Source organism: Dasypus novemcinctus, chromosome 7 (genome assembly GCF_030445035.2).
Source record: "Dasypus novemcinctus isolate mDasNov1 chromosome 7, mDasNov1.1.hap2, whole genome shotgun sequence".
In the NCBI taxonomy this organism is placed as follows: domain Eukaryota; kingdom Metazoa; phylum Chordata; class Mammalia; order Cingulata; family Dasypodidae; genus Dasypus; species Dasypus novemcinctus.
Window position 1 is genome coordinate 108,767,677 of NC_080679.1, and position 27,513 is coordinate 108,795,189.

The 27,513-nt window shown below is 33.6% G+C and overlaps 1 protein-coding gene and 1 non-coding gene across 2 annotated transcripts in view; both read left to right on the forward strand.

Moving 5' to 3' along the window:
• The window catches only part of LRP1B (LDL receptor related protein 1B), a 2,023,931-nt gene that overhangs the window by 996,788 nt on the left and 999,630 nt on the right, over positions 1 to 27,513 (forward strand). The gene's annotated exons all lie outside the window — the stretch shown is intronic.
• LOC111759264 (U1 spliceosomal RNA) lies at positions 423 to 584 on the forward strand. The gene has a single exon (XR_002793318.2). It is a non-coding gene; the product is annotated as a U1 spliceosomal RNA (small nuclear RNA).

Consider the following 27,513-nt stretch of genomic DNA (forward strand, 5'->3'; position numbering starts at 1 on the left):
ATAATGTAAATGTAAATAAAAGACTATCAAGGTCACTAAAGAATAGGAATGATAGGCAGGGAAAATACAAAGGAAACCCTGAAAGGTTTATCAGTGGTAACAATAAACAGGAGACAAAATAATAATGAAACCTCCTAGGAGACATGTTTTAAGCAGCATAGGACTTATAACTCATTTTCAATATAAAAAAAAGAAAATAAAAATGGAAAAAAGCAAAACAATGTTTTTTAATATGTGTATTAGCAAGTCAACACTGTTAGATTTACTCCATAGGGGTTTAAGCACCTTGAAAAATAAATTTATAATGATTATAGTATATGGCAGTATAAGCTAAACTTATGCAGGAAATATAAGCTTATCATTCTGTGATAAGAAACTTTGTTTAACTTCTGTGATATAATTTTTCAGGCTAGGCTCAAGAGATACTTACCTGGCAGAGGAGATACCGTGATCATGAAGGTGGTTTCCCAGGCAAGGCTTGTCCATTGCACTCCGGGTGTGCTGACCCCTGCGATTTCCCCAAATTTGGGAAACTCAACGGCATAATTTGTGACAGTGGGGGATTGCGTTCATGCTCTCCCCTGGTAAGAAATTAAAAAAAAAAAAAAGAGATGCTGAAGAAAGGGATATGTTTTCAAATTTCTTCTTATTTCTTTGTTAGTACTCACTTATAATAAAGCATTTTAATTGCTTACAATTTTAAAGCAAAGGCTTTATATAATAAACTAATGAAAATGGAGGATATTATTAGCACACCATTAATTTATGCGAATCTAATACTGTCCACATGTTAAAAAAATAGCCACAGTGAAACTGAAAACAAGAGAAAAAAGTTATTTTATTTTTAAGAGTTAAAGAAATCACTTGCATAGTATAAGTGAGAAAAGAGCTTGAGTTCTCTTTGGTAGCAGAGCCAATATGTTTGCTCAGCAACTCAATGATCTTGGAGATATTAGTCAACAAAAAAAGTACTAATAGCTTTTGGAGACATTAGCCTGAGAACCATTTTCCATTTAGTCTGTGGTCAGTTAATTCAATGTATATTCATTTGTCCATATAAGCTATAAAATCCTACAATGAAGATGTAATTATATTTAACATTGCTGACCAGTTAAAAAGCATAAACAGTAGTATGTCCATCAATATGCACTTACTATTTGCTGACATTTCCAGTTATGCCAGATGGGAACTTTAATGATGGTGCCTTCTGGTGCTTCTCATGATTTTTGTGCCTGATGGTTACAGTTATAGGTCCTGTCGTATCATATAAGGCTGAATGGTGACTTAATAATGATCTTCAAGCATATGAAGGGTCATGAAGTATATGGTTATTAAGTGACCAGATGTTTCTCATTCAAATAAGAATTAGTCGATTTTAACTGTAACTAGAGCATAGAACTGCCAGATAATAAAAGATATCTAATGAATGGGATGGTAAAAGATGCTATACAATCTTTCCTTTTATCTCGAAGATAGAATAACATGCTCACCTGAATAAAATGATCATTTGCTCCTATTTTGTGGATGACATTTCAATTTCCTTTCACATCCTTGAGTTTATATTTTTCATATTCCTGTACTAACTGGGTTCAAACCTGACCCTGTATCTTATTATCTGTGTAACTTTTGGTAAGTTGGTTACTTAAATATTCTGTTCCTTGGTTTCCTTATCTGCAAAATGGAGCTGAAATCTTCCATCTAAGTATCTAGGAAGAAGTCAAAACTACCATTAACTGTAAGGCAGGATCAAATTTGCTTCTTTCATTTCTCTCCTGTGAAAATGAGATAAGGTAGATAAAAAATATTCTTTAAGCATGATCCAGTTTTCTTACTTTGAAATCCCAGGGTTATGGAGAACTTTGGGATCACAGGGAGCAGTATAAAGCCCCTGACTTCTCTCTAGAGGTGTATTTTCTACTCAGGCAGTGAGTGTTTCTCCTTCATAGTGTTAAATAAGTGTAGTGTGCAGGGGAAGTGGATGTAGCTCAAGTGGTTAAGCACCTGCTCCCCACATATGAGTTCTCAGGTTCAAACCCCAGTTTCTCCTCAAAACAAACAAACAAAAAACTTTGGGGAGCCGATATAGCTCACTGGCTGAGCATCTGCTTCCCATGTACAAGGTCCTGGGTTCAATTCCCAATACCTCCAAATAATAATAATAATAATAATTAGAAAAAATTGTAGTTTGCTAGAAAGGGAAGGTGGAAGAACTTGTTCAAGTTTAGACTCCTGTACTTACTAATTATATAATCCCCCAAAAGTCACACAACTTCTCTGAGATTTATTTTGCTCACCTGGAAAAACAGGTTAGGGATAATGGCATTGATAGATAAATTTTGATGTCCCCTTTGTTATGGAGAAAAAGGAAGTCAGATTGGGAGGATATAGCTCAAGGAGGTAAGAGTGGGGTTTTCTTCTGCGGTGGTTTATTTGAGCCTGTATATTGAGTTGGAAAAGTCAGTTCTGCTCATTGAGAAGAAAATAAGCCTCAGGGTACTTGCTAAAAATCTATTTGTTTAACAAATTGTATGTCCAGCCACTGTTTAATATACTAAGGATTATCACTATATAAGTTCAATTAGGTCCCTACCTTGTGGAATATTCAGAAGCAATAAATAAGCAAATATGAAAACAAGATAAATTATCTTTGTTGCTAAATTATAATTTAAAAAAGAGTGATATACTAGCAAGGAAATCAAATATGGTGATAGGAGAATAAGATCATGACTAGGGCATGGAGGTGATTTTATGATCAGGAAAGTGTTTTCTAAGGCCATGACACTTGATGTTATACCTATAGACAAAGAAACATTTAGCCATGCAAAGCTACAGAAGAGAGGCCCAGTTAAGGGCTGAAGGTAAAGAATCAGACAATTTATTCCTGCTTTTCTCATCAAAAAACATTGATTAGATTCTATTCTCGGCTATATCAGTCACTGATTCAAGCACATCAGTTTCTTTACAGGGAAATTGTAGGAAAGGGAACAGAAATGCTATGCAGAAGTGATTACGTTCATTTTTTTACCTCTATAATACTTTGATCAATCCCTGTCTTGCCTATTTCACCAATTAGATTTGAAAATGAAATAAGATAATGGATGAGGAACCAACTAATTGGAGAGACCCAACTCTGACTATGAAACTCTTTGAGTATGAAACTATGTTATTTGTTTCTAATTATTGTTTTTCTAATTATTGCTCTGTTGAAGTCTTCTTCTCCATTCTCTTGTAGACATCATAGGCAGATACCATAATTTTCTGGTCTTTTTCAGTTATTAATACAGTCTCTTTAAAATTCAAGTCTTGCAAATGATTTAAGGCTTGATTTTCTTCTACTTTGGGCATCTGAGGATGCAATTCTGATACAGCATGCAATTTCCCAACATCTTGGTAACAATTATAAAAACAATTAGACTATTGTCACTGTAAAATGTAAGGTAGTTGTTAAAGATGGCAGTATCAATTGATGAGTTATTTTACTCTGAAGGTAGAGAGAAAGAATTTATCATGTTGATAGCCAATGAGGAATCTTTAGGGGTTCAAGGACTAAAACTGAGGCCAATGCTAAAAACAAGTTAGGGAATATATTTCTGGAATCCATCCAATATTTTAACGTTTATCTAAAAGTTTAGAACAGTTGTCAACATGGCAACTTCTACTCAATATTCAGAGGCCTGTAATGAGGCAGCATCCAATGAAAAGATGTCAAGGTTTTTTTTCACATCTCAAATGTGGAAATCAGGACATGGCAGTTTAAAGTTCCTTTAGGAATCCCAAAAAGAAAAAAAGACTGTTTTTGAACTAATTCAGTCCTTTGGGTGTGAGACCCTTTTGAGTGGACTACATCAGTAAGGTGTGACTCAGGTTGAGGCTCCATCCTCTTCCTGGGTCTTATATAAATAATGGAGACATGGAGAAAGTGAGACTTAGGAAAAGGGAGCTGCCATTTTTGACCCTGCTATGTAGGAGAGGACATGAGGAATCCTGGCAGCCAAAGCTTAAGCACGAAGCCCCAAAGAGGCTGAGCCCACATTACAGCTCAAGGTTGAGGAGAGCCAACACTGAAGCAGTGAGCCATATGCCTGATAGTTCACAGCTGACTGTGGGAAGAAAGCAGTGCAATCGACACTGAGAGAGGAAGCCCAGGAAAAGATAAGTTCTGTGTCTGGTTACCCATTGCTGAGGTCAGGAGATGGTATTCCGGAGGTGAAGACAGATCTCGGCAGAGAGAGCTCGCCATCTTGCTTTACCATGTGACAACACACCAGGATCAACAGCAGGTGACTTTAGTGAGAAAGTATCTCTGATGGTGTCTTGATTTGGACATTTCACAGCCTCAGAACTGTAAGCTTTACCCTAAATAAAATTCCCATTATAAAAGCCAAGCCATTTCTGGTACTTTGTATTGGCAGCCCCAATGCAAACTAACACAGAAATTAAGGGAGAATGAAAGGTAATTAAAGTATTTTAAAGGGAAGATTTTTGTTATAATATGCCAAAATGTTGGTGCCTTATAAACAATGCCTTAAGAGCATCAATAATAGTTGGTTATACTGCATTTTGGAAACCATTATTGTTGTGTGTTGTATCCCACACTATAATAGTTAAAGCTGATTGCCTGATATAGTCTTATACACATTGAAATGTCATCTAACCAATTTACAAATAATGAACTATTGCATTACTGAAAGATGATGTGATTTAAATTACCCCCACCTTTTTTCTGTGTGCAGCTTGCTATTTTATTTTGCTTATTGAAAGACAGACTAAATAATTTTTCTATACTTCTGTTTAAAATTAAAGATATTATAAATGGTCATTTTTTATACAGGCATAAGAAATATTTGAAAATTCATTTTGTATACTATAATTTTTAGAAACACATTTCTAAAAATAGAATAATTTAAATATCAAGTTTGATTTTTGAAGGAAACAGCCCTACGATATTATTTTTCAAATACCTATAGGGATTTTTTTGTTTGGTTGTTTATTAAGGCATGTTCCTCTTCATAAAACAAAATGTTATCACATTCTGGAAAGAAACAGAGAAAGATTCTTCTAGATAATTCTATTAATAGACATCAAAAATCAGAAAGTAATGCTTTTTACAGTATTACAAGACTATTTATTAAAATTTGTGCTTCCACAGGCTACTGCTTTCTTTGCTAGTGAAGGACACTCATGTTCTCTATATATCTCAAGGAGAAATATTCTCAAATATTAATGCTCTGTTCAAGCCAAGAAGCTAAAATGAATTTGAAAAACAAATTATTTCTGTATTTATGTGTTTGTGTGTTTGTATACATATAAATGTATTTATATATACATAAGAATGAAACTTTGAAATAATAAAACAATATATAGACATAGAAATAAAGGTGAAGTAACTTAAAATATGAGGAATTAGCACTGAGGAAGAAAAAATGAAAATCATACAAATAATTCTTTCAAATAAAATAAAAAATAAATAATTAGAAAGTCTATTAGTTTCATTTGGCATGCTAATGTTATTTAAACAAAATTAATCCATATATACTATGAATAAATGTAAGGAAGTATTAGTATTGAGATTGTTTCTTTTTCTTTCCTCCTGGGAGAGAGAATGCTATCTTAAGAATATACAAGGAATCTCAAGAACCCTTGAGTTACAGGCTCTCCTTAGTATCTTGCTTTATTATTATTCATTGTGACCGGGAAGAATAAGTAAACAAATACAAAGAGCTGTGAATTACTTAAATGAGGGATGCAATAGTAGAGTAATGAAACAATATGTTTATTCCTTTGAAGATTCCTGGGCACAACTGATTTGTACCTTGGTATGTTGATTTGGAGTTTAAATTTGCAAAATTTTCTGTCCTAGGCCCAGGAATATGTTCAAGGACATATTAAAGAATTTGTAGCAATATATATACATTAAATGCCATTTGATGACTAGGAATACTTGAAAAATTCTAGGAGATGGGTCAAGAGGTAGTGCGTTCAGTTAATATTATAATCATGCCATTTCTAATTGCTGTATTTTTAAGCCATCTTTTGTCCTATGCCATCTTTTGCCTAATCCTCACAGAAACTTATGAGGTGAGTAATACTTTCCTCACTTTACCTTAGTGGAAATTGAAGCTTAAAAATATTGCTGACTAAAATCCAGCATTCAGAACTACTGGGAAGAGGTAAATGTCAATCTCCATTCTGTTTCCATCTCTTTCTAAACCCTGTGTTATCTATAGGTTAGAAAGGCTATACACCCTGTAGTCTCTTACTTGATGGAGGAATTATATCCAATATCTGGTGCTTTTGGAATTATTCCCCTTGTAAAAATTGCCTTGGGTATAAATGTAACAGAAGTTCTCTTGGGTTTGTCAAAGACAAAATTCATAGATAATTTACAGTCGTTGAGTGAAGGTTTATTTTTGCCTCAGAAAAAAAGCATAATAGAAATAGTATAACTTTCAGAATGACTAGGATCACAGAATAAAAAGAATTCATTTATAGTTCAAATCATTATATTATTTTTGATAATTCTGATTGGATGTTTTTCAGATAGTTTGGAAAAAAGTTAGATCTTGTCTTTGTTAATGAAAACAAAAAACAAAAAAAAAATTGCATTTTATCTCAAGATATAAAGCTTTTTAGAAGGGCAAATAATACATTGCTTATTTCTTGGACTGCAGCATATTTATAAATAAATATATTTTCAGACAGTGTTAGAAGAAACTATTTCACTTTTTCATCTTCTCTAGGGTCTGCACGCCCATTAACCTGACAAGGACTTGTCCAAACAAGTTTCCTTTTAAATATTTGATTCAGTGTAATTGACTTGTTCTTTTTTTTAATTCCATTTATACTCTTATTTATAGTGGTGCAACTAGAGCAGATAATTAGTGCATTAAGACCTTATTTTAGGTTCAACAAAACTAGAACCTTAAGGCAGAGTTAACTTCTCCTCATAGGCTTTGTTGAGGGCCCCAGATTCATATTTTTGATCATCTTTGTAGGATAAGAAACATTTTTATTGTTCTTTTAAGTTCCTGAATTCAATGGCTTAAAACCATGGATCAATCAAATTTCCATTACCAGTTTTTGCCTGCAGTTTCTAAATCTCTTAAGTTTATTCTTTTTTCAAAAGTCCCCAAGTTGGCCAAGAAATGACATTCTTTATCACATTAAAGACTAGCACTCCTTAAACCAAAGAGCAGGTACCACAGCAGTTTTTAAAAGAAATTTGTTTTGTCTTTCCCACATATGAAGACCAGACCTTGTTCCTAAATAGTCAGTCATATTTAACTAAATAATACCTTTAAAAATGACATTTCTGACATGGTCAGGGTTATTATACTTATGCAAAAGAAAAAGAAAAAACCATGCCATTTAAGATGAAAAGTTAAAGGATTCAGTAAATGTATTTGTGGAGTATTTAACACTTTTCCTTTCATTAGGTTGGTGCAAAAGTAATTGCAGTTTCGCATTGTTGCAATTTGCCATCTGATATTGGAGTACATTCTTAATAAATGTGGTTATGTTATACATCATTTTAATGTACATTTCTCACTTTGTGTTTTTCTGCTATTGACATTACTTGCTGTTTATTTTATATTTATTTTAGAATATGGAAATGTTAGACAAAAAACAAGTTCCAAAAATTTTCTTGTTTGAGCTCAAAATGGGTCTTAAAGAGCGGAGACAACTCGCAATAAAACGATGCATTTGGCCAGGAATTTCTAATGAATGTTCAGTGTAGTGGTAGTTCAAGAAGCTTTGCAAAGAAGACCAGAGTCTTGAAGATGAGGACCGTAGTGGCTGACCATTGGAAGTTGACAAGGACCAATTGAGAGCAATCATCGAAGCTGATCCTCTTAAAACTATGCGAGAAGTTGCCAAAGAACTCAAGGTCAACCATTCTATGGTCATTCAGCATTTGAAGCAAATTGGAAAGGTGAAAAAGCTTGATAAGAGGGTGCCTCATGAGCTGACCAAAAACCATAAGAACTATCATTTTGAAGTGTTGTCTTCTCGTATTCTATATAACAGCAATGAACCATTTCTTGATCGAATTGTGTTGTGTGATGAAAAGTGGATTTTATACGACAACTGGCAACAACCAGCTCGGTGATTGGTCCAGGAAGAAGCTCCAAAAGCACTTCCCAAAGCCAAACTAGTACCAGAAAAAGTCATGGTCACTGTTTGGTGGTCTGCTGCCGGTCTGATCCATTATAGCTTTTTAAATCCCGGCTAAACCATTACTTCTGAGCAGTATGCTCAGCAAATCGATGAAATGTCCTGAAAACTGCAACACCTGCAGCCAGCATTGCTCAACAGAAAGGGCCCAATTCTTCTCCATGACAACACGCGAGTGCATGTTGTACAACCAATGCTTCAAAGTTGAACAAATTGGGCTTCAAAGTTTTGCCTTATCAGACATATTCACCTATCTCTCACTAACCAACTACCACTTCTTCAAGCATCTCAGCAACTTTTTGCAGGGAAAATGCTTCCACAATCAGCAGGATGCAGAAAATGCTTTCCAAGAGTTCGTCAAATCCTGAAACATGGAGTTTTACACTACAGGAATAAACAAATTCTTATCTCATTGGCAAAAAATGTATTGATTGTAATGGTTCCTATTTTGATTAATAAAGATGTGGTTGAACCTAGTTATAATGATTCACATTACAAAATCACAATTCCTTTTGCACCAACCTAATAGTTTTACAAACCAGACAAATATTAATATATCATATTTTGATGTAATCAAAAGCTTAAATTCTTCCAGGAAAGTGTATGCTACCATCCTAATTGGAGCTTTGTTAATAAAGCAACTTTTACATTGATAAATATATATAAATAAAAACTACTTTGGATGATTTAGTTCATTTCATTTTCTCTCTTTATGGATTTTAATATCCTTAGAAATTATCTTGTAACAAAAGATTACTTGCTAATTAACTCTATTTAATATTAGTACAAAGTCTTACAGTTAATTAAGGTTGTGGAAATTAAGTTTAATTTGACTTAACAGAGTGACACATTCACTGCTGATAATAAAATGAGGGGTGAAGTTTAAAAATTTACACATCTAGTATATCGGAGTAAGTCCAAAAGATTTGTAGGCCTTATCTAAAGTTCAAATGAATGAATCTTAAAATAGCTAGTATTATATTTCCATTTGGTTGAACATGTGTTTGCATTCTCTGTGTCTTATTTTATGGAAATTGTTAATTTGTTAATATGAAAAAACAGTTTCAGAAAATGAAAATATTAAGTGCTTCATAAAAATGAATGTCATATAAATGAAATATTGCATTTGCATAATATTTCAATTTATAATAAGTTCAAGAGAAAACTGATAATATTGTTAAAAAATTATCTAACAACTATGATTTGCCCAAGGATTAAATTTATCTAAGTTTATTATGTAAACCTAGATTCTTATAATTTTATATTCATTTACCAAATAACAAAATGTTTTAAAAGTTTTAATTAATGCATTTTTACAATGATCTGTTGCTAACCTAATGTCCACTTGCAATTCTTTGCTTCTTATTAGCCATCAGCCATTGCCAACACAGCTTGAATTTTCCTAAATTGGAAGTTTCTGTGACAGAGGTTATTTTGTTTTTCCCCTTTAAAGGTCAATGTAATTAAGCATTAGAAATCAAGTTTCTTTATTTGGGGGAATTCTTGAATTCTTTCATGTTAGAGTTATACAAGTGCTTATAAATCTCTATAAGCAGATCAGAATAAGGACCCCTTCAAATTATTATTATTTAATCTTTGTAAGAAACCCATTACATAGTGGTCTTTTCCCAATTTTAAAAAACAAGTTTATTTTGATATATTTGAAAGACGTGGTAATCTTAAGTGTTCACATATATATATACACCAGAGAAACCATCACTGCAATCAATATAGTCTGTGTAACTATCACCTCCAAATGTTTCCTTGTACTCTATGTACTTCCTTACTCTCCACCAATCAACATAGGTTAATTTGTATTTTCTACGTTTTTATATAAATGAAAGCATACAGTATATATTTTGTTTTGGTGTATTCTCTTTCACTCAGCATAATTAACTTGAGATTCATTTATGTTGTTTCGTTTACCAATAGTTAAGTCCTTTTCATGCTGAGTAGTATTCCATTATATGAATATACCACAAATTTAATTACCTGTACATGGGTTTATGGATATTTATTTCTAGTTTTTTTTTTTTTTACTTTTACAGATAAATATGCTATAAATATTAGTACACAAGTCTTTGCATGGACATAAATTTTGTATTCTCTTGGGTAGATACCTAGCATAGAAGGACTGGGCCATGTATATGGTAGATATATATTCACCTTTCTAAGAAACTGCCAAACTGTTTTACAAAGTGGCACTTCCATTTTACATTCCCACCACAAATATATGACAATTCCAATTTATCCTTATAGGTCTTTTTAATTTTAGATATTCTAATAGCAATGTAGTTTTATTTCACTGCCTTTTTAATTTGCATTTGCCTGATTACCAATGGCATTGAGCATTTTTCTTGGTTCTTCTTTGCATTCATTTGTCCTTAGTGAAGTGTCTTTTCAAATCTTTTGTCCTTTTTTGTATTGTGTTGTTTGTTTTTTGGTTGGTGTGTTTTGAGAGTTCTTTATATATTGCATATATAAGTCTTTTGTCAGATAAATGTTTTGTGAAGATTTTCTCCTAGTCTATGGCTTATCTTTTTATTTTCTTAGCAGTGGCTATCGAAGAGCAGAAGTTAAAGTTTTGATGATGTTTAATTTATCAATTTAAGTTTTTTAATGGACCATGATTCTGGTGTCAAATCCAAGAAACCTTGAACTGATCCAGCATCACAAAGATTTTCCCCAATGTTCTGGGAGTTTTATAGTTTTTACTATATATTTTGTTTATGAAACACATTTAGTTAATTTTTGTTTATGGTGTGAATTACATATCCATGTTGAATTTTGTGTATATAGATATCCAATATTTCCAGTACCATTTGTTGAATAAACTATCATCTTTGATATTTTAAGAAAATGTTATATTGTCTTCATTATTTGATAAAATTCATCAGTGTAACCACTTGGACTTGGAGATATGTTTGTGAGGAGATTTTTAACTACATTTATAACTTTTGAATTGCAAAGGACTGTTCAATTTTCTGTTTCTTCTTGAGTGTGCTTTGGTAGTTTTTATTTTTCAAGGAATTTGCCATTTTCATCTAAGTTGTCAAATATATTGGCATGAAGTTTTTTCATAATATTACCTTATCATTTTGTTATCTGCAGAATTTCTAGTGTTGTAACTTCTCTTATTGCTAATATTCGAAATTTGTATCTTCTCTCTTTTCTTTTTGCTCACTCTGGCTAGAGGATTTTTTGCTTGTTTTTGTTTTGTTTTTAATTCTATTTGTTTTCTCAAAGAGTAAGCATTTGGTTTTACTGGTTCTCTTTACTGTATTTATATATTTCTATTTCATTTATTTCAACTTCCAGCTATATCTCCTTTCCTCTACTCATTTTGTGTTTAATTTACTTCTAAAGGTTTGAAGGCTTGAAGGTAGAAGCTGAGGTCATTTATTTGAGAACATTTTTTTCTATTATAAGTGTTTAGTGCCAAAAATTTCCCTTAAGTACTGTTTTGGTCAGATCTCATTCAGTTATGCTTTTTTATTTTTTCATCTACATTATGTTCAAAATATCTTCTTATTTCCTTTTAATTTCTTCTTTGAGTCATGTGTTCTTTAGAAGTGTTTTATTTAGTTTCCAAAGGTTTGGGGATTTTCTAGAGACTTTTTTCTGTTTTTGATTTCTAATTCAATTCCATTGTGATCACAGAAGATACTTGTATTTCTCGGGTCATTTTAAATGTATTGAGACTTGTTTTATGACCTGGTATATTGTCAGTATTAAGAAATGTCCATATGCTATATGTCTATCATGAACTTGAGAAGAATGTGTGTTCTGCTGATGTTAGTTTGATAATCCATAACATCAACCAAGTCAAGATGCTTGATTATGCTGTTCAAGTCTACTATATTCTTCTTAATTGTCTATCGACCTGGACTATCAATTATTGACAGGAATATTAAAATCCCTGAACAAAACTATGGAATTTTCTTTTTCTCCTTGCAGTTCTATCAATTTGATAAGTGCCATTTAGGGAAAACCTACAGCTAATATCATACTCAATGATGAAAAACTTATAGCTTTCCTCTTAATACCAAGAACAAGAAAAGGATGCCTGCTTTCACCACAGTTATTCAATATTGTACTAGAAATTCTGGCTAAAATGATTTGGCAAGAAAAACAAAGATGCCAAAATTGGATAGGAAAAAGTAAAATATTTCTATTTGCAGATGACATGATCTTATATATAGAAAATCACAAACTGATTTTGATTATTTTAATCTTTGCACATAATTCTTTTCTTTAGGTAAGAGATGTATAGGATTTCTTTACCTCAGCACTATTAACATTTTGAGCCAGATAATTCTTTGTTGTGCGATTCTTTTGTGGATTGTGGGATGATTAACAGCATGCTTACACGCTATACCTTAGATGTAAATAGCACACCTCTACTCTCTTTGTGACAACCAAAAATGTCTCTATACAATGCCAAATGTTCTTTGGGGAATGCCCAAATTTTGCCCCTGGTTGAGAACCATACCTGTAATGCAACACACCGAAGAGAGTACTATTAATTAACCCTAAAACTGTTCCTAAAAATCTAGCCACAAAGATAAATGGTCTACCACTCCAAGTTAACCATTAATTGCAAAAAGATAATAACTTTTCTCTTGTGAAAATGCTAGACTTTTCTAATTAATAAATATACAGGAAAACTGGTAGTATCAGACTACTTATCCAGGGTCAAAAGCAGAAAGAATCCCTATAGCATGGCTTCTTAACCAGGGTTCAATGGACCCCCCCCGCCCAGGGGTCAGTGGAAAGATTTCAGGGGGTCTATGAGTTTGAATTGAAACACTATTCTTATGGGGACATGTTTGTGTGGATGTGATGTATTTATTAAATAATGCACAGTATAGTGTGAACTTAGTAAGAGGTCCATGGTTTTCACCTCACTGGCAAAAGGGGTCATGGAACAAAAAGGTTGAGAACTCCTGCCCTATAGGGAAACCAAACGGAAACAATCTGAAAGTGTATTTATAGCCAAAGAAAACTGATATCACTGGTATAGGGTATAACACGGGCAACTTTCTCAAACCTCCAGTAGTTTAATACATTTATACATGCTATAGTTCTATCCCTATTCTAAAAATGTGGGTGACTCACTCATTGGAGATTTCTGAAGACATACAACTCAGAACAGAGGTAGGGATGTGGGTGGAAAAGGCAAGATGGCTATTAAGACCAAAATAATTAAAAAGTCTGAACCAGAAATAATTAAAAAGCAGACGCAGAGAGAGCAAGAGATCTTTTACTAAACTTTGAGGCTCACCCAGGGAGCGTAGGAAGATGAACTGTGCCAAGGCATGAATAAACGACACTTTTCTTTCCTAAGATTTATTTTTTATGTATTTCTCTCTGCCCCCCCCCCCCCCAGTTGTCTGCTCTCTGTGTCCATTCCCTGTGTATTCTTCTGTGTCTGCTTGTATTTTCAGTGGCACCAGGAAAGTGTCTCTTTTGGTTGTGTCATCTTGCTGCATCAATTCTCTGTGTGTGTGGTGCCACTCCTGGGCAGGAAGTGTTTTTTTCACATGGAGGTGGCTTTCCTTGCAGGGCACACTCCTTGCATGTGGGGCTCCCTTACATGGGGGACACCCCTGTGTTGCATGGCACTCCTTGCAGGGCACTGTGCATGGGCCAGCTCACCACATGGGTCAGGAGGCCCTGGGTATCAAATCCTGGACCTCCTATGTGGTAGGCAGACACTCTATTGGTTGAGCCAAGTCCGCTTCCCTGAATGGCACTTTTTGACAACGGAAGTTAGTGGTCTTCAGTGGGTGAATCCTTCAGGCCATGTAAGCTTGACCCCTTTTACTGTGAGTTATACCAAATCTATCTCTGAAATTTCATTTAGAAATATCTAACTTTTCTCTCCTCAGTTTATTTATATTTTAATGTATACTTTATTTTATTTCTTTTAATATATTTTCATTTTACCAGTTTAAAAGGGGGTTCTGTAACTTGAAACCAGAGTTCTGACTAATATACCAACTAGGATCCAGAGCTCTCTTTAATTCTAAGCAATTCCAGGTTCAGGACTGGATTATCTCTGGTGAAACACTCTTGCACAATAGTCAAGCTAAAAATCCCTCCTGCACTGTGTTGATTCCATTCATTTTTGCTCTTAATTTCTTAGATTCTCAATAAGTATTCCCTATGCCTATCAAAGTCCTCTCTTCAACTTTATGAAACAGAATTAACCTCATTTTTTTTTTTTTTAATGTTAGGGAGCGAGTCTTTCTTGCTTAGTTTATTAATAGTGAAGTTTTCATTTTCTGGCCTCCAGACCAGCCTAAACATTTCCTGAGATAAGAGAAAGCTTCATATTCTCAATATAGACTAATTCTCAATAAAGAAAATGAGAGCAAACTTAATGAATATTTGAGTGGCATGCAATATTTTTTTTAACTGGAAGCTTTTAACATACAGAATGAGCTATCAGAACACTATTAAAATCACGTCCCAAATGCAGACACCGGCATTTGTTATTGGTGATCAAATCCAGGGTGATAATAAAAATATTTAATGGCATCTAGGTTGATCTGCAACTTATCAGGAAATGTTGGTGACACAAACAAAGGTTCTGATCTTCATGTATATAGGTTTAATGTACTCCAGTTGCAAATAGTATATGTATATATATTGATGGCCTTTTGAGGTTTATTTCTGGGCATTATGACTTTTAAATTTTAAAAAATATCATTTATATGCAAAGTAAAACATTGTTATAACAATATCCGCATAGTAAAATATTCCTTTGGATGGTTACCAGGTATAGTGTTTATTGCTCAGGCCCTTAACTTAAAACTTAGGTTCAAATTCCAACATTGCCCCTTATTAGTTGTTTTTGCATGAAATATTATTATTTGTGCAACATGTGTTCTAAAACATTGGAGAACCAATACTTTTACCCTCTTTTTTTCTTCAATGTGTCTTTCAAATTCAAGACAGGCGATTCCTGGAAGACATTTTGTCTTGCCAGAAGAAGCACAGCTTCAAATCTTATCAAAGGATCAGAAATTCTGGTAAGCTGGTAATTCTGGTAACATGGTCTCTGGACAGTATTCCAGGAATGATGACATACATGCAGCAGTTCTGAGAACCTACAGAGATGTGGGCACTTTTCTCCCCACTATAACTAATATATAACCCAATTTCCTAAAGCTAAATCTATTAGGTTGATATTCCTTTAGACCTTTTGCTTGAGTCTTTAAAACTGAATTTGTCAAAGCATTTGAAATTAAAACAATGAGGAAAATATTTCATGATAGAAAAAGTGACAAAGTTATCCAACACATTATTTTTACCTCTCATTTCATAAGGTTTTAAAACTGGCCTTATTTGAAATTCATAGTAGTTATTTTTTTCATATGGTAAAAAAGCGCAGATTTTATTAGAATAGTTATCTTGACAGTTTGTATTGGTTTCATAATTCAATATTGTCTGCTTTCAGCTGGAGGGGAACAAAGTATCTATAGAATTGAGTAATAGATATAAATAGATTTTACATTTATTTTAATTCATATATTTATACAAACCCTTCCATCTTCATGTCATATACCTCTTCTCTAATTTTCCTTTGATAAAAGCACTGTTACACTGAAGTTCTAACTGCATGACTTAACTTACATGTTTTTACCTTACCTAAATGGCAGTTTCAGGACCTTTATAATGATTTACTCAGTTGATAATTTGATAGGTTTTAAAACACTTACAAACAAATACATTTTTCCTAATTAATTTATCAGCAGACCAGATTTGGTTTTGCTCATCATTTTATATGTGTATTGCCAGGCACATAGTAGAAACATGAAATTGTTTTGAATGAAAGGATGAAATTAGGTAGATATTGAAGGAGGAAAGGAAATGAAATGTAAAGCCCCTTGCCTTTAAATAAATAAAACTCCTCTTTAAAGATGAGGGAATTAAAGATAGGAAAAAGTTTTCTCCTTTATATAAGTTAATTTTTAATTTAAAAAAAATTCATTATCACTGTGCAACTGTGGAATCTGAGACCTTTATATGCAAGCCTGGAAACAGTCAATGTATTAATGAAAGTAAACAGTGAAGATTCAGAATCAGTATAATCAGGAAGAGATAAGATCCTTGAGGACATGAATTTTTACCTATGATTTCTTTCATTCTACCTTCCAGTTAACTCTCAAGCTCTCAGTGATACCCTGTATAATCAGACACACACTGTAAATTGATGAAAAATCTAACAATATGAATGGAGCTTACACAAACTTAAATATATAGCCTATGTCCCTTTAACTAAAATGAGGAGCCTTAATGAACTCTAACTGAATTTGTTGAGAGACTCCACAGTCCGGTTTGGTCATAACCCCCTTTTTACCAGCAATAGCTAATATGGTATACTCTTCACTATCTGTGGAAGTTGTAAGCAGTAGTAATGAATCATGCAAAACTTAATTCAAAAGCCATTTCTATTTGTATGTGGGAAATATTATGTGATGTTTTTAGAGCAAAATTCCCTCCTTAATTATGTTTTGCTCAGGGTAATTAGTTTGCATTCTCCGAGTACACATCAGCTGACAGTGGGGGAAACATAACCTTGAAGTATTATGGGAAAATGATTTAAAATATTGCAGCTGAACCACATGCAGATACTCAATACTTCTATATGACCTGGGAAAATTTCAGGATTCCAGTACTGTCTGGAGTATTATTCAGATTTTGTTATCACATCATTTCCCTCAAAAATACTGCATAAATTCCTAATTTAACTCAGTTATTCTTTTCCACCATACTAAATTTATAAAGAAGATCCATTCAACTAGCCAGTTTAATGAAGGAAACTTAAGAGCAAATAAAAGCTTAGTTTATTGTTATTTCTAAGAAGTGGGTAGATATATATATATAAACTTACTTAAAAAGTTTATTTTTCCATGCTCCAATGTCTTGTTTTTTTAATTTCTTTCTCTTCATTGTTTTGAAATTTAGCTGAAACCCATATTTCTCACACATTCTATATGCAGTGATACTCAGAATGTTCTAGAATGTTTATTATTTTTTGGATACCATAAGGAAATGAATTCTAAGGACAACTGCACCATGCAGATAACATTCTACAGCTAATGTTTTCATGCTGTATGTTAATTAACAAGTATATATTTCCATTAAAGGATTTAGTTTAGATTATGTTAATGAATAGCAGGAATATAAGATTACTTCTAAAAATGTGTAATTCTTTGTATGTTATTCTTTCAGTGTTATTCTCTCCCCACCCAAATTTTCCGTATTGTGCCTGCATCAAAGCAAAATCTCTCTCTGTCCCTCTCACATGCAACTTGTTTATAGATCAAGGGAATATTTGAAACCTAATCTCCAGTTACTTCAAATGGGAACATCAAAATACATATTGATTGCTGTTATTGACAGCATTTGCAATTTAATACTAAAATTCTTAATCTCAATCTTGAAGATACTGTCGGGGCAAACATAATATAACTTGGAGTTATGAAGTATGGCTTCTTTAACTTTAGTTTTTATGAATGTTTATGATCCATATAGTCAAGACATGAGAGTAAATGAAAGATAATGATACAAAATGTGAATACAAAATCCAATACCATATATCCTTGTCCATGAGAGATTTATAATAAATATTGTTCCCTCTCTTCCTAGTGTTTTATTGGTAATTTCCAATATTAAAACTCCTATTTTCCTAAAGGAAAATAATGATCTATCTGTACTTTACTTCTTTCTGTTTGCAACGTACTATTATGTTATTTCAGAATTTTTTCAATTTAACAAATTCAAGCCATCCATAGTAAACCTCCCCAGTGATAGATGTGACTCCGAAGAGAAGTTTACATTTAATCTGAACTATGAAGAACTATTATAAGTGCAGCTATAGGACAGTTGGGAAAAAAATTCATAGGCATAACTTTGTTAATTACAAAGGTACAGAAATGGGATAGAGGTGGAGTGGCCTATACACACACATATGGGAGGAGGGGAGAAAAAGAAGGAGAGAAGGAGAGAAAGAGAGAGGAAGATCTGAAAGAATAATAAAAAGTAGTTCCTTATGGATTAGGGCCAGGGATATAGTATTCAAGTAGGGAATTGGCAAGAAAAACTACAAGACAGGAAACAAGTGAAGGATCATTATGCAGATAAGGAGCTTGGGTTTTATCTTGGGGGAGATACCATTAAAGACTTTTTACTGGAGGAGGGGTTTACATAAGAAGATTTGCATTTTAAAGGATTATTTGGATGGAATAAGGAGAAAGGTGGGTGGCTGGAATTTAAGCCATGAGTTGGAGACTTGGCTGGAAATTGTTGCCAAGTTCTGGCTGAGATAGGAGGGAGGTCAGTGTAGATGAGGAGAGGATGATTGGCAATATATTAAGGTAGTAGAACTAGAAGGACATGATCACTAGATATATGTAGGGTGATCTGAGTGGATTTTGGAACCAGTCACTGAGATAGGAAATATGAGAGTAAGAGAAGATCGGGCATCTCTCTTTGAGAGTGTGTGTGTTGTTACATGTGTGTTTGGAAAGGACTTTGTACATCCTGTAATAAATCATTGAGCTTGAAATACCTGAGAAATCTAGGTAGAGTTTTATATTAGGTAATAAGGAATATTAGTCTGGATCTTCAGAGAGATGCCTGGGCTTAAGGTTTTTAAAACAGGAGTCATCAGTAGTTGAAGCTCTGCCAACTAATGAAACTATCTATGTATCCATTCATTAACCACTAAAGCAACACATCTAAAAAGGACATGATGCTTGCCTGTGACAGTGCTAACATGGTATATAATAAGTCATTAATGGCATTACTGAGAGTGTTTGCAAAGAAGCAAAGAAGTACTGCTTTCTGTGATAAATAGTAAGTGAGCATTTATGAAAAGTTTATATGCCAGGCATAGCTCTAACTGCTTTGTTGGTATTGCTGCATTAATCTTCATGACAATTTTATGAGGTAAGTTCTACCCCCATTTTACAGAGTAGTTGAAAAATTTACCTAATATCATATATCTAATAAGTCTACAAATCTTAAAGTCTTTTACATGTTGTTGGAGTCTTCTTAGTAGAATGTTTTCTTAATAGAGCTCTGTAGAGGAGGAAAATTAAAGCAGATTATGGGTAATATATATCAAATACTGCAGTATTGTGAGAAATGAGTTGTTACAAGTAACAATGATAACTGCTGCTATGATTAAAAACATTTAACTTGGAAATCACATGCAAGAGATCCTGGAGAGAATAATTTGAAATATGGATTTTCTATCTCAAGAATTTATTTCATTTTCCTATGGTATCAACTGACCTTAAAGCATCACTTTCCCTGTCTAGATATTCTGAAGTAAGGTTAATAGTTGATATTACAAAAAGCAACAATAGCAAAAAATAAGTAACTTGAATAAAAAATGCATACTGTTAAAAATGTTGATGGCATAAAAACACACCAGGGTGTATTTTTCATCTCACAGAACTCATGGAGTGACTTTGTTATCTAATGTGGAATCATTTTTTAGTTGTGGAGAAGAATAACACTTTATATTTAAATAGTACATTTACATTAAAAAATTTCTGTCAGATATGCCCTTATTTTTTCAGGAGGTTAACAAAATATAAAGGCTGTTTCTTGTATTACAATAATTTACATGTCGCCAAAAGAAAGTGAGTTTTCAACATTGAATATAAATTACTGTGTTCGTCCAATGCTTCTTAATTTCATTGATTTGTACATGTTTTTCATTGCAAAAAAATTTTGTATCCCCCTCCTACCTCTACTCTCACACATAGGAGTTAATTTTTAACAAATGTGTGTGTGTATACCCACACACACACATATATGTTTTTGTATACACACACACACACACATATATAGGGCTTTCTTTCTATGTTAAAAATAGGGGGGAAATACCCCCCCACACACATATATGTTTTTGCATACACACATGCACACATATATAGGGCTTTCTTTCTATGTTAAAAATAACATATTAGCTTGCACCTTATTTTAACCTAACATTATAGCATGTTCATATTTCCTGATTAATATATGGAATTAAAACACTTTTCAGTCATTGTATAGTATTCCATCTATGGGTATACCAAAATAAAACCTAAAAATCAAGTTGTTTTCAATCCTTGTGGGGTATCATAATGTACTGGTGATTTTATTCTATAGGTTTTATTCCCTGGAGTAAGATTATATTAAATTTTAATAGTTCAGAATTATTATTTTTATAAAAGTTGAAAAATTCATGTTTTGAGGCATTGATACAGAAGCATGCTGAATTCATCATATCCATACTAGAATAGTGTGTTATCAAATTATGTCTTAACTGATCTGATTGTAACTCACTGTTAAATTTACATTTCTGTTAGTGAGATAAGCATGCAAGTAATTCTGTCAGTTGTATTTTATGGCTTCTGGATAATCAGTCCACCCTAGATATAGTTAAATATTCTTTCATATGTTTTCTTATTTTTATTTAGATTTACAATCTATTTAGAACTATGATATATAAACAATGTGAAATAATGGTCTGAATTTATTTTTTTCCTAATTGAAATTGTAACAATACCATCTATTAAACTCATTTATTTTTTTTAATGTAAACATTTAAAAAATAGAAAAAAACCCACATTTGACAGCATACCATTCATACTCTTGGATTTTTTTTTTAATTATCAATCCATATTTCAAATCATTCTGCTTCAGTACATATATAACTTTCACATTTTTCTAACTCATTATTATATGCATATATACATAAAAGCTATTGCTTTATATATATATATTTTGCCTATTTTATTAATTATCTCTTTGTTTTTAAAAGATTTTCAGTTATGTATCCTTGATTTTCAAGATACAAAATAAAACTATTTGAAAATAATGCTAATTTTATAGTCTCATGGTCAATTTTATCACTTTTTAATTCTCTTCTTGAAGTGCACAGCCTGTAACTCTGGAATAGTGCTAAATAATAGTAGATAGAGTAGATGATTTTCAACTGACTCTAATAAAAATTCTTTTAGTAATCCTCTGCTACACAGTTTGTATGTTTTTATTAGAGAAATTATAAATTTATAGAGAATCCATGCAGAAAATACAGTGTTCCCATGTGCCTCGCCTCACACAGTATTTCCTATTAATTGTTTGCATTAGTGTGATACTTTGTTAAAATTGATGAAACAATATTATTATAATTGTACTATAAAATATAGTCCATAGTTTACATTATGGTTCATTATTTGTTTTATACAGTCCTATGTTTTGTTTTGTTTCAAAATATTTATTCTGTTAACATATATACATCATAAAATTTCTCTTCTTAGCCACACTCAAAAACATAATTCAGTAGTATGAATTACATTCACAATATTGAGCTACTATCCCAGCATCCCCCAGCATCCCTTACCAATACTTTTCCATCACACCAAATAGAAAGTCTGAACCAACTAAGCATTAACTCCCCATTCCGTACTCCTGCCCCAGCCCCTGGTGCCCTGTATTCTAGTTTTTCACTCATAAAATTGCATACTATTGACAGATAGCTCTTGTTGATTCTGTTTCGCTAGAGAACACTGACTAATACAGCTTGGTACCAGAAGTGGGGTGGTTCTTGAGGAACAGTGTCTTAAACATGGGGTGTCTGAGGTGGTTCTGGGACTTTTACAATTGGCTCTCTACTCTAATTTGATACCACCCTAACTTTAAAGGCACATGCACACATGGTCCTAAATCCCTCCGACCCCACCATTTTCTCTGTACTTGTTGCAGATTATATCTATATATATTGTATGTCCAAACCATAAATTTATCATTACTGTTTATGCATTTACATTTTAGAAACTGTAAGAAGTAAAAAGTGCAGTTACATACCAAAAAAATGCACTATCATAGTACTGGCCTTTGTAATTATCCATAAGGTACTTTTACTGGAATCATTATTTCTTTATGCCACTTCTATCTACGGACTTCCTTTCCATTTGAAGGACTCCCTTTAGCTTTTTATCTTGCTCTTTTGGATGGTCCATCATTTCCTGTTTCTTTGTTTGTCTTGTAATTTTTTGTTGCACACATTACCTTTCAATATCTTAAAGTGTTAAGCCTGGCATTTATTCACTGAACTATGTGTTTCTTAATTTTGTATATAGCTGTTGATATGACAGAGACTTCCTTGAGTGCCATGCAAGAAAAGAAAATAAAAAACATTTCAGTCTTTGCAAATGGTCTCTGCATTGGCTAGTGCTCTCTTTCAGAACTTAGCTCTTCCATCAAGAATATCAGCCTGAGGTGCTTGAGATGTACAGTGTCCTCTCAGTCTTTCCTTCACCTGAATCTTTTCCTCGGCTTGCACTTGCTAATGACCTTAAGAAATTCCCCCATTTACAGGAATTTGAATGTTGCCCTCTACTACCTATGAATAGGCTTTCTCCCCTGCCTAACTGCTCCATGACTGAAGGCAAGGTTTTAGTTTGCTAAATGATGCAGGGAGCAATATACAAGAAATGTGTTGTCTTTTATAGCAGGAATTTATAAGGTTAAAAGCTTGCACTTCTGAGGCTGTGGAAGTATACAAATCAGAGCACCATCAATAGATGCTGTCTCACCATATTGCAGCTTTGGACCATCAAGCACATGGCAGCATCATCTAAAGGTGCTTTCTCTCTGATCTCAGCTGTGGGTGATCAGACACATGGCAGGGCATAATGGTGGCTCTGCCAGACTCTGTCTTCTCTTCCAGGTTTACTTTCTCCCTGAGTTCAGCTGTGGGCCATCAGGCAGATGGCTCATCTTTTTCAGCCTCCTCTTTCCATTCTTCCGTGCTCAGCTGATTTCAGCCTCTGGCCTCCAGGAGCTTTCTCTCATTTGTTGGGTTTCTCTGTCTCTAAAGTTATTTCTGTGTCTGTGACTTTACATTTGTAAAGGACTCCAGTAAAAGGATTAAGACTCCCCTGGGTCATACCCTGCAGAAGTGATCTAATCAAATGGAAGGTCCCCTAATTGAATCTAATCAAAGGATCCCATCTACAATGGATTTACAAGCACAGGAATGGGTTCCCTTTAATAACAGGATTTTCTGTGGTCCACAAAAGACTCAAACCCACAAAGCAGGTAATCCCTAGCCAAAAGCCACTTTGAGTTAATTCATTTTTACTCTGCTTTAGTTGTCTGCAACCTGATTCTGACTGCAGGGCAAATTCTGGTAGAGTGAGCAAGAGATTAAGTTTCCTGGTTCAGACTTTAAGGCTGCCACTTGATATATTGGCACTGACAAATAGGTGCTGCATTGCTGGCTAAGGGTTTCCTCTGCTCCCTCTGCAATAGGGCCAGGAACCCAGAATAGGAGTGCAGGCTGGCTCTATGCTATGCTACGGAGGGTCTGGGGAAGGGACAGCAAGGACCACACGACTTCTCCAAAAAACATGTGTCTTAAAATTTGACCACTTTATATTATAATGTAATTCTGAATAAAATTTGATAGAGTAATAGCTAGTTAAAAGTGTTAGAAAAGAAAGTTTTTAAAAGTGTATTTATTAAAGAGAAGCACACATATTTTAGCTAAAAGTTCACACACAAAGATGATAAAGCACTTAAAATAGTTAAGGAAAGAAACAATCAATTACATATTCTTATTTAACATTTTATTTAAAAGGTTAAAGCTGGTACTTTAAAAGTTACTAAAGAAGACACAATCACCATCTGGTGGCAAAGCCAAGAAATTGTTGTTTTAAGGCATTTATTTTCTATGATAATCATAAGGAAACTAGTGATACAATCTTTCCTGAGGCAGATTTGAATAAGTATTAGATAACCCTCAGATGTGGTCTATTATGGTATCTCATATATCAGATTCATAATAGTATTTGTAGACACATTTTTGCAAACAAGGCCTAGTTTAAGCTTTACATGAATTATTACTTAATAAATCTGACAATTACCTTGAGTGGTTTTTGTTGTAATTTTCACAGATGAGGAAATTAAGTATAGAGGTTTAATTCCTTGCCAATATCTCATATCTGGTAAACAGCACACTTAAATGTGAATCCAGTCCAACTCTGTCTCTTTAAAGTGTATGCACTCTCTAAAACACATAAATTGTTTAACCCTGAACCTAACCCTTAACAGGCCCTCAATGAGGCAATTAATATCATGTTTTTATCATCCTGAAAAGCTATTGGGGAGGCACAATTCTTGGTGGGCTATACAATCTGCACTTGAATTCTGGAGCATGTTAGTTGATTCCTTATGTTTATTTTTACTATATCTGGTTGATCAAAAGTTCTGTCAGGATTCTGAATATGGATATGGTTTGATCTGAACCAATGAAGAAGAAAAGGTAACACAAAACAAACAAAAACTCTAACTGAAGAAGAATGAACTTGTTTTGAAATTACAAGAGGCAAACAGCAAAATGGCACATCAACTTTAGAATCACAGAATCATACAACTTTAGAGTTAAACGTAAATACATTAGAAACATTTCATTTAATTATGACTCCTCATGTTTAAGTTATATTTACTTATTACCTTATTTATAGAAGATAACCATTTAGACTTTAAAAAACATTCTCAGGTAATTTTCTATTTCATGCAATAATAATATATAGTATCTGGAATTTGGAACATTGGGTTGAAATTGCCTTTGTGTGGTTAAAAATAGTCAAATATTCTCAATTTCATATGGCTCAACCTAAATATGGTACCCATTTTAGAGCAGAGCAAACTAGATAGAAAAATTTTGCTTCTAGTGTACGGACACCTAAAAAAGTTTTGCAAAAACTTCTACAGATCCCAGCAGCTGCTGACACCAAAGGGTTATGAATTTGGTAGTTCCTATCACTCCCTTGGGTTCGATAATTTGCTAGAAGACTCCCAGAAATCTCTGAAAGTGTTGGCTTATGACGACAGCTTCATTATAATAATAAAAGGGTACAAATAAGAGGAAATCAAAAGGAAAAATAACACAGGGCAAGGTCTGGGAGGGTCTCAAATGCAAGCTACCATGTCCTCTCCACATAAAGTCAGATGACATCTCTCTCCAACACAGCAATGTCACTATCAATAACAGAAGCTCATCTGAGCTTTGAATGTTTGGAGTTTATAAGGGAATTCATTATGTAGGCATGATTGGTGGGATCAGTGTCTACATGGTTGAACTCAATGTACAGGTACCCTCCCTTCCCAGAGATCAGGGAGTTCTGCTGACATGATATGGCTCCAAGCTCCAACCCCCTTCTCACCTGATTGATCTTTCTCTTTGGCCAACCCCCAAACTAAGAGGACAGGTATAGCTGGCCATACCCTCCCATCTCCTTATCATAATACTTACCAGGTTCATTACCGGGTCCACTATGAGTAACAAAAGGTATTCCTAACACTGGAAATTCCAAAGATGTAAATTTTGTTTCCTTCCAGGAATTGAGGACAAAGCCCAGCCAAGTTTTCCATTAAGCTAAATCACTAAATTCACTTTTGTAATGGATAAACCCAAAACTAATCTCCTTCATTGAAAGTCTGACTATATTAGAAGAAGCAAATATTTGTGTAAACAGTTTTAATCCATGCATTGCTTCTCTTTAAAAGATGATAATCTCGATTCTGGAATTGGTTGCTCCTCAGTTAGTTAAATCTATCCTTCCTCCCAGAATCTGTTATGCTCTGGAGAACTATAATGAGTCACTGAACACTAAATGATTATTTCCTGTCTAACTTTTTAAATGCCTTTTTTGTCATTTAAATCATTAAAAATATTTTCAATGATCATTTACCGGGATATAGGGAATATTATTATAGGTCTTCAGTCTGATGCCAACTCATTTGCCTCTTGAAAATGATATGAAAGATATTTCTTAGACTCGGATTACACTTTCTTCATCTGTATCCCCTGCTATGTGAGCGTACTTCTTTGCCTATAGTGGACACTTAATGACTTTCCTGAATTGAATTGCAAACTTAATGAAAGTTCTCTAGGGTTTAACATTGAAGGGTGTTTTTGGTCCTTAAAATCTTAGCGGGATATGCATAACTTATTTTTTAATTTATTGTTTTAGATTTCTCTAGGATAATATACTTTTCCTTTGCAATTAGAGTACTTTGATCCAGTAATCTTGAGATGATGATTGAGTATATTCATAAAAATGACGTCCTTGATTCAATCCTTTGGGAAGAAGATTTAGTCATCTGCCAAATATCTGTTTGAAATTTTGCTCTTCTCTCACTTTATGAAAAGAATGTCTGCCATCCTATTTTTAGCTGATAATTCCTAGAATATGCAGAAAATGTTTTCAAAGATTATGGTTAGAGGTCTCTAAATAAAATTTATAGAGTCTATAACAGGAAACTATAATGCAATAAAATGTTGGGAGAATTTGGAAAAGACCTCAGACCTTCCTTTTCAGCTTAGAGGATCTTGGTCTCTCTTTTGAAACAAATGAGTGAACAAAATGTTCACGTGTTTTTAACAATTCACAAATGCATCCCCTGATTTTGTCAAGGGTGTCTGTAATATTTTAAGACTATGTTAGAGATAGAGCATTTAGCAACCCAAGAAGACAATGACTATAAAACACAAAACTAACTCATCAAGTTATTCTAATTTTCTCTCCCCTTGTCTCCAGCTGATTAGTGCAAATTAACTGCCTGAGCAATTAGCATGCAATATGAAATTCTTTGATATCTGCTGAGAAAGCAGGCTTTTTCCCTAAGATATGTCTATGTAAAATTCCAGAGTTTCCTAAAGACATTTCTCTACTGTGATTGCCAATTTTACTCTGAACTTTAAGGACATGTCTGCAAGTTTGTTTTGAGCTTTAAGAATTTACTAAATTCAATATTTTTCAAGTTTTAATCTTTATAAAGATTAAAGGAACTGTTAAATGGAAATGTGGTACTTCCTTTCCTCATCTATTAAACAGAGATAAGTATCTAATCAGATTGTTGTGTAAAGAGTGAATTCAATTGGACTTACCCTGGCCAGCTAACAGGGAGGTGAAGAAAGTCAACCACCATGCCAGGGAGCCAAGAGTGCCTACAACTGCAAGCAGGAGAATTGCATCCATCATCCATGTAGAATCTAAGCCCCTTCTTGATATAGAGGTGGAGTGGACATAACCATCCCAGGGTCCAGAGGCTGGAAGAATAGATTATGGATTAGAGTGGACTTCCTGATATTCTACTATGGAACTACTGTGATTAGTCATGGAATAAATTGTAGCATTGACGTGGAGAAAGTGGCTATGGTCACTGCTGATGGTAGGGAGAGGGAAGAAGAGATATGATGTGGGGGCATTTTCAGGACTTGGTGTTGTCCTGGGTGGTCCTGCAGGGCCAGTTACT